Source organism: Populus alba, chromosome 3 (genome assembly GCF_005239225.2).
Source record: "Populus alba chromosome 3, ASM523922v2, whole genome shotgun sequence".
Lineage (NCBI taxonomy): Eukaryota > Viridiplantae > Streptophyta > Magnoliopsida > Malpighiales > Salicaceae > Populus > Populus alba.
The window spans coordinates 15,442,905-15,452,644 of record NC_133286.1 but is presented as its reverse complement, the minus strand read 5'-3'; positions in this window follow the sequence as shown (position 1 = coordinate 15,452,644).

Genomic DNA, 9,740 nt, shown 5'->3' with positions numbered 1-9,740 from the left:
TCACATGGTTCTGGTGGCATTTTTATACATGACAAGAATCAAGATTACCAAGGTTCATGGAGCCATAGATTTCTTTTCTCTTTTTTTTTGTGTTTTTGAACAATAGAGCATTAAATTTATGGTGCGTAAGTAGTGGGTGGGATATCCTTGATATTGCCACGGTGTTTAAGGGTATTGCAGTAATTTTGTTTTACAGTTTTTTCTGATCCACTTTGGATTCGGAGTGTAGGTGCGGCCGAGTGAGAGTGGAAAGAGGAGCGATGTGGGAAGCAACGCCAACGGTCAACTCTGACTAATTAACGTTCGTTTTACAATTAGTATTTTTTAATAATTAGTTTTAATCTTAAGAAAATGACTTATAAACCCTAAAAAAATAAAAAATGAAAACTTTCTCCTTGGCGTATAGGAGGAGTAACTTTGTTTTCCGAATAACGTAACCTTCAATTACGGCCATCTTCTTATTTTTTGAGCATGTCACTGTCAAACCACCACCGATTGTCCTTCGGTAGGCCACCAGGTGCAGGGATGCTGAGCTTCTGATTGATTTTTATAAAAATGTTTTTTAAAAGGTTTCCTGGTAACGTTTTGCAGCAGCATTTTCTAAAAATTTGTAAATGTTTTTTAAAAAATTAATATTTTTATGTTTTTTTTTAATCTTTACAGTCTGTTAATTTTAAAATAAAAAATATTATTATTTTAATATATTTTTTTAACAAAAATAATTTTAAAAAACAATCACACTCACTAATTAATAATAACTATCAATATTTATTCTTTCTGCCTGGCAAAATGAGGCCGTAAAGATTTCTTAATTTCAGTAAGAGCATCATGGAATTCAAGGAGCCTCCGTGATTAAAATTTCTTAATTTCAGTAAGAGCATCATGGAATTCAAGGAGCCTCCATGATTAAAAATGGATGAAAATGAGATGCATTTTCATGGTAGCGTTAATTAGGTTTTTCTGGGGATTAATTTTCTTCCATTAAATTATATGAAGTTTTTTTCTCATATCCTCCACCTTCTAGATTTGACTCCAATGATAGCATGGAAGTGTGTGAATCAGCACCTTATCAATTCGCCTGAGATTTACATACACACAGTTTTTCCCTTTTAAAAAAAAGAAAAAGAAAAAGAAACCAAGTATTGCAACTGGTGTCGGTGTTTGTGATAAGGATCTAAGCAGTTTCTTTACTCATAAATTACAGGTGTTATATATATATATATATATATATATATATATATATATAGAGAGAGAGAGAGAGAGAGACCCATAAAACACAAATATACCTGCCGTTTGGTAACGTACGCCCGTAAGGTTGGATTGGAAATAAATTATAAGCGCGACAGATGTTTGTTATTAATAAATGGAAGTTAAGACACGTCGTTTTTGCTCAGTATCATCTTGACTTGGAATATGAAACTGAAAGAAATTCTCGCTTGTATTGAATAATAGCTCCCCGAATGGAAAGCTGGAAAGGAAAATTCAAGGAGAGAGAAAGGACAGGCAGCGTAGTTCTTGTTATGGTGTCTTAGGCCTTACGTGGCAGGTAAAGGAGGGGAAGCCCATGCGAGAAAATGAATGGAAGTTGTTGATATCCGTCTCTTGCTGCCTCCATTTATTTTCCTGCCTTGCTTGGCTTTAAAGATGCTCATGGGTTGGACGTGAGTCTGCTTTTAACCCCCCGCACTTCCGCCAACAAGAGCCCACGTGAGTCAAAGCGTGCGTGAGCAGCCTCGTTACGATTTAATCCGAACCATATACATCAACCCGCGCCTACTTTTAAGAGGTGGTTATTTTTTAGATAATTAATTTATAAGGAACGAATATTATCAAAATTAAGCTAAACCTTACCTGAAGTATATATTTATATTATATAAATATATTTGTAAAATATTTAAATTTATTTCAGTAAAATATGATATATACATGTCTTAATATTAACTTAAAACACATACATATCTATACATAATATTTATCATTCTATCATTTAATACGTGTATACTTCAGATATATATTGATTTTATGCTTTTTATTTAATAGTAAATAATAACAGATAACGATACCCATTGAATATTTAAAATCTGATGAATAATTTTTAAATTTGTTATTCAATAAATAAATATAAATACAAAGACACCTATAGTCTTCCCTGATTATTATCCTCTCCGGTCACCACCATCACCATCAAACTGTGCCGTATCTGCACCAATATACTATTTATTTCCATTTCCTAACGTCCGTAAGCACCATTTATCTAAATTAGAGGAGAGTCACAAGAATTCACAACTGCCGCCTCAACAACCCTTTCCCCGTGAGGTCCTCACTCCACATCATGTACTAACCATATATGTGTGTGTGTGCGTGTGTGTGCGCGAGGCTACATTTGGTATTTTCATTTTTTAAGGATCCAGTCCCTTTATCTTAATGGATAGTTGTTACAAAAAAACAAAGAAAACCAGTTATTATAGTTTCACTACAGAGTGCGATTCTCTCTTCTTCTTTTTTTCATTTATTTGTTTTTTATTTTTAATATTATTCTTTAATATTTTTTTAATTACAATTTAAATTTGATAGTTTATTTTGATTGCATTTTAGTCTCTAATTTTGATAGAGAGAGAGAGAGAGATTGAAAAACAAAAAACAATAATAAAAGTTAATTAAATGATCATTTTTTAATAACAAAACTCATTATTTTTTAATATTAATGAGTTTCACGAGGTAAGTTTTAGTCTTGTCTTTATTTTTGCTTTATTTTATCAATAAAAGTTTACATGGGCCATAAATGAGTTTTTCATTTTTGAACCTATTAAATACTAATCTAAGACCATAAATGAGTTTATTAAGCATTTACAATGTTTCTTACGTGTTTGTAGCTGAAAAAAAAAGGGGTGATAATAGTAATTCTCGGCTAATCAAATATTAAATGAAGAAATTTTAAAAAATAATTTTAATTATACAAAAGAATCTCAAAAAAAAAAAATGGCAATTAAAAAAATAAAAAATAAAAAAAAAATTTGATTTTTTTATGGAGGAGTGAAATAATTGAAGTGAAAAGTCAATTTAACAAAAGGACTTGAAAGAAGAAGAAAACAATCAAAAAATAAAGATCAAATTTAAAATAATAATATATTGCAGATTGAGATTGAAAGACAAAATTGAAAAGAAATTAAAATTTCACACAAAGGACCAAGAATAAAATCAAAAATCAAAAAAATAAAGGACCAAGAATTAAAATCTCTATAAATAAAAGGACAACTCTAAAGTTTCATATGATAAATGTGGATTTTGAGGGGATAAAAGAAAAAAAAATAAAAAAAATAAAAAAAAAGTGTTGTCAAAACTAATTGCATCGTCACTGACTATACACACCATCCAAAAAACAAAAGGCGTCACAAAGATTCCAACAACATGACGAATATTAATTTTTGCTTCTGGAAAGTGTCATTCGAAGAAGTGTGGACTACCCTGTACTGATTATTTTTTATTTTTAATTATATTTTATATTTATAAAAAAAATAAGAAATTACCCTCATCCAACCTATTATTACAACATTATTATGCTATTAGTCCCAATAGCGGGTTCAAAGATTTTTGAAGGAATGATAAAACTATTATTGCACTGTTTCGGGAATAGTAAACACGAGTCCAGGCTAGCAGTGTTTTCCATGGGGATTTATCTTTTGTTAACCAACAATTAATTTCTTCACTTCTATGTGAAAGTAAGTTCATGCGTTATACGAGTACGGCATGTTTGAAACTATAATTATAGTTATATTCTAAAATAAGTTATATTTAAAAATATATTAAAATAATTTTTTTATTATTTTTAAAAAATATTTTTAACACCAGTATCAAAATAATTTTAAAATATAAAAAATATATTAATTTAAAGTAAAAAAATAAAATATTTTTAAAAAAAATACTTTTAAAAATATCAGTTCCATTTCCTCAGATGTCAGATCAAATCAAAGGATAACAAATTTACTATGCTACTGTATAAGAAATCAATATTTTCTGTAACTTCAATTTTTTTTTTGTTGCAACAATATAGTCACTTGATGTTTCACTGTAGGCCCCACCTGAAATCAAGATCTTCCACTGTCTGTCCTCTTTGTCACCTGTACGAGGAGGTGAGAATTTTAGATGCAGCGATCATGAATTAATTAATTGAAATTGTATTTTTGGCTAGGAAGTCTAATCATACCATGCTTGCTTATCGTGTCCACAAGATTTCTGGCCCTTCCGGCCCGTGTGGAAGTTCCAAAGCTCTAATCAAAGAATTAAAGTACAATCTTTATTATTATCGATGTTTTTTTTTTTTTTAAATATAGATTGAAAATGATCTGTTCTCGGAAGAGGGAAGAAAAAAGTCGGAGGCAGGCTTCCATCTCGAGAGAAGTTTAGGTGGGAACTGCAGAGACATCGATGCCTGTGACAATACGTGTAGGGAAGATGGTGATAATCAATAGATGGTCACCTTCAACCTTTCCACCATACATCGTCTCGAGAAGGACCATTGACCCTCTTCTTCTTCATCATTGCTTCCCACTTTCATGTTTTCCCTAAGTTACATAGCCTTGCAATTTACTGGTCCAAATCCTCAGCACATTTAATTATAAACATCATGTTGTAAGCAACAAAGACCTTTCTTAGGCTATCATCAACAGAATCTCACATGAAAGTTAATTTGTGCCATTAAGACCCTAAAAGGACGTAAAAGGAAAGATTATCCATCAAATCAAGCACGAGAAGTATAGTCCTCCTAACTATCGTGGAGCAATGGACACAATCAAGTTTGTGATCGCATAGTCCCGCCTACCCTCCCATTTTACTTTGCTTTTTGTGGTGTTAGGAGCTCAGCGTAATTTCTTTTTTGTTGCTTTCGAGTAAGCCATTATTTCTTAATCTGTGTTACCTTGGATTCGGAAATGAAGAGGAACAAACACAACTGGCGTTTAATCCTCTCGATATTTTGAGAAAACAGGATTCATGTTCACAAAAGGTGGGCCGCAGGAGACAAAAGCAGGGATCAAAAGCTGACTCACGAGGCATAATTTCTTCGATGGACAGAACTGGACGGACCTAAATAACAGAAATGAAAAATTACGAGCTAGAAAAGCATAATTCAGCAACCTCTATGTATAATGAAGATGTTAAAGACTTCAGAGAAGAATTGAGTATTTCAGGGCTACAACCTTGTCTTAGAATTATGGTAGTTGAGTATTTTAACAAAACAAGTCTTACATGGGTACATTGAATTCATAGTTATTAAACTTGGATTGGTCCAGGACCTAGTTAACTTGGTGGCTGAATCAATTCGGGTTTGTCAAAAAACCGGCTGGTACAACGACCCGGCCAAACTCGGTCGTCTCGGTGGTCGACCCATGACCCGAGCGAGACCCAATGTTTTTTTTTTTAATGTGATTTTTCTTTTATATCTTTTTTTTTCATATTTTTTTAGTTGGTTATGAACACTTTTTAAAATTCACTATATAAATATTAAAAAGGTATTTTATTTTTTCAATGTGAAATATAAAATCCTTTAATATATATAATCTATGTTTTTTTTTAAAAAAAAATTATTTTTTGGATTTGAAATCTTTTTGTATATATATTTTGTATTCATAAGATAAAAGTTATGTTTCGTAACTATACATTGAATACACTAGTGTTTAAAAATATATGCATGGTAAAAAAAATAGTAAGGAAATATAAGAGAAATTGTATGTTTTAAGAATTTTTTGCTTGATTGTTTATGGTTCTAAGACTTGCTGGGTGGTTGTTTGTGGTTTTAGGAGTTGGTGAATTATTGTTGGTGAGTCAAGCAATTATTGGATGGTAAATTGTGGTTTATGGAATTGTTGGTTATATATTAGATTGCATGGCCTAGCCTTTAATGGCTATATATTGAGTCAAAGACTTAACTTCTCTTTTCTTACATGTAGGTGGATGTACTTAGACACTTGGTTCTTTAACTTCTATTACGGAGGAGAAAAATAATCTTCTAGAAAATTAAATCATTAAATGTGCATGTTTGTTATTAATTGAAATGTTGGTGGCAATATTGTCCTATAAAATTACGTGTTCTTATATCATGCGTCCTATGAAATAACCAATGGTTAAAAACACAGTGTACATAGAAAAAGTATTGCATGCTTAGAAAAAGATATGTACATCAAAAAATCTTTTGTGCGTGACTTTAAGAACTTGAAAAAATGCATTGAGGTGTATGTAAGGGTAAAATTTGACAAACCAAATTGATGAGTTGGGATCGAGTCAAGATAAATTTTTAACTATTTAAGTAAAACTTCAAATAACTAAAAAATTATTTGGTAATTTTAATAGATGTAATTTAACTGATTGGATTCTAAATTTATTTTTTAAAGATTATCATTTCGAGTCTCATAAATTTTAGGATTACTAGAGACTTACATGGTTGTTAACTTCAAAACTTATGGAACTAGTCGAGATGCGTATAAGACCACTTAGTCTTTAAATGCCTAGTTATTGCAATATATAAACTAATTTGTTTTTTGACACTTGTACCATCAATGTCAATACGTATAATTAAGGTTATTTAGAAAACCTTGGCTTACTAAATCCATTCATTCATGAAAACTTATCAAAATAATTTATTTAAAAGGAGGATTCAGTTCAGTGGATGTGTATATATGTTCACTTTACTTTATCAACCCGAGCCTCTCATTTGTTAAAGAACAAGAAACAAACAAAGAGAGGGAAGCGTGAAAAAGATCAGATAGCTTGAGATTATGGTATTAAAGTTCCTTGAGATTTTTCACTTTAGCTTTTTAACACGATAGAATAACACATAAAATTGGCAGCGTCGCTATGCTCTACAAAAAGAAAATTAAAGATACGAAGACCAGGAATTAGAAATTAAAATAAGATGTGTAGAGAAAGAGAGAAAGGAAGGAAGAAATCATGAGGGAGCATATGCACACACATGAGAGACAACAGAAGGTGCTCACGTGAAGGTGGTCGACCCCATTAGAGAGACACTACCACGGAGGTCCAAAAGAGGCCAAGCCTTTCTCGAGGATGGCCATCATCACATCTCATGATTTGCTTTGCCTACATTTTTCTCCCCTCGAGGCAGCGCGCTATTTAGGGTGTTTGGAAGTGAGATAGCAGTTGCTTTTCAAATAGCTTTTCGTGCCGAAAAACATGCCAATAATATTTTTTTTATTTTTTAAAAATTATTTTTGATATCAGCACATCAAAACGATCCAGAAAATACAAACCATACTCAATTTTAGCTAAAAAAAAAATTAAAATTTTATAAAAAAACAAGTTACAACACAGTGCCAAACAACCTCAAGATATTGGCATGAGAGAATTTTGTAAAAAATCTGATAGCTAATGAGAGAAGGCTGGCAAGCACAGATGCAAAGATATGTTCTGTGTGCAAGTGTCACGAAATCACGTGCCAAGACAACCTAAAAGCCTACAGATCTCACTTGATAGAAGACATCCATGTGTTTCTGTCTTAATTGTGAGCTGAAATTGGTTGTGGGGCATGGTTAATAGTAAAGAATCATGATTAAGAGCAGAAGATTTTGTATCGAATTCGCCGGCATCATCAACTATTTTCTAATTAATTTTGCCTGGCTTTCTGCGTTGGTTAATTAGTTTTTTTTTTTTTTCCCCTCTCTTGAGACATAGATTTCTTTCAAAAAAGAAGGAGAAAGAGATCCGTTGTCATGGAGGTTGGTTGAAATTGAATTTTACTCGCACAAAAGATATGACCCCATAAAATGAAAAGAAATTCAAGCTTGGGCCTTGGAGTTGTATGTTGTTTATATAATCCAGCAAGCGAGAAATCTAGTAATCGAACCAACTTAAAGAATTAAGCATTTAGGAAAAGCTAAGTACAATCGGTGGCGTCTAGCTCAAGAAAGATGACGGGAAAGTGAAGATAGTTGCTATGGGCCTACAGACAATCCCGAATTGCACGGTAAAGATTGGGACAGCACTGGAGAGATAAAATAAACTGATAAAGATAAACGGTAAAGATGTTAGGATAAGGCCTGGGCTTTGGTCAAGTCTTACGAAGCCCTTATAGGACAATTTCATTTGGATGAGACTAGATGTGGTCCCACACGCCATGTAAAAAATAATGTTGATGTTTTGTAAAAAGTTTTTTTTTAAAAAAATAAAAATAAATTGGGTTATATACTTGATCAAATTAAATAAATTTATTTTATTTTAATTATATGATAAAAATAATAAAAAGTGATCATAATAACTTAAAAATAAATACTTTTTAAAATGAGACAAATAATATAAATCAATTCTAAAATTCATTAAATGACAAGATTAAATATAAAAAAAAAAAAAATCAGCTTGAGTCGACATAACAAGATTGTAACCTGGGTAATAAAAGGCTAACCAACAAGGTTATCCCGTTATACCCACATGTAAGGTCATGAGATCGAAACATCCCAAAATAAAAGAAAATCATAAAACCCATTACAAAAAAAATAATAATATAAACTCATAATTGAGGTCATTAAACTAGAAGTACCCTATTTAAAAAAACCATGAAACCTAATTACCATCCAATTAAATATTTAAGATGAAATTAAAAAAAGAATTTAAAATAAACATAACCCAAAACAAAAGAATATCAATTAAAATAATAAAAATTAAAATTCACATACAAAACAAATGCTATTTTTTTATTAGTACGGGGTCAAATTAAAAGAAATAGTTTAACAGGAGCACCAAAAAATTCAAAATAATGAGGATTAGAATTGAAATAAAAAACAAAACTAATTTTTTTTATTAAATGGTGAGATTGAAAACAAGAATTAATTTAACAAAATGACAATAAAAATAATGAGGATCGAATTAAAAAAAAAATATATATCACGAATTAGGACTGTACAAATTAAATTTTTATAAAAGAAACCAAGAATAAAAATTAAAAATCAAAAGAATAAGGATTGAAGAGAACATTTTTATAAATCAGATGATACCTTTAAAATCTTGCATGATGAATGTAAATTTCGAGTGGAGGAAAGAGAAAAGAAAGGAAAGCATAGCTGGAGATAAAATTATACCGTCACCGACCATATGCATCGCCACAAAAGGAAGGTGATGGAGTGATATTTTAAATGACATAGCGAAAAGGAAAATTTTAGCTTGTTGAGAGGTATCACACATGTTTCTCGAAGGGCATAGGAACTCCTCATACATTAAATATATCAACCACATTTTGATTTTTATTATTTATTATTTATTCAAATATGAAATTACCCCTTGACTAACATAATAATAACAAAAATTATTATGAAAATAAAAAAAAAACCATTGAAATTTCCCCTAGACTAACATAATATAATAAAAAAATAATTAAATTTTTTTTAAAAATAATTTTTTATTATACACCGTTTTCACTTTTATGGATAGTCTCTGAGCTGTAAAACATAATAACAAACACAACGTTGAAGGAGTGATCAGTAATCAATTAATGGTTTGAGTCGCAATTGATAGATATCCTTGTACCAAAAGACCCTAAATCAATTGATAGACATCGCAATTGAAAGCCCTCGTCCACTGATTCATCTTCCTCATTATCGAAATCAGGCAGCGTTGCAAGAACCCGACAAAATTGCTCCGACCACCACCAAAATCAATTTTTATGGTTTTATTATTCTATAAAAAATTTACATCCATGCTTACCTAAGACTCTAAACTCAAATCTAACCTCATAAATG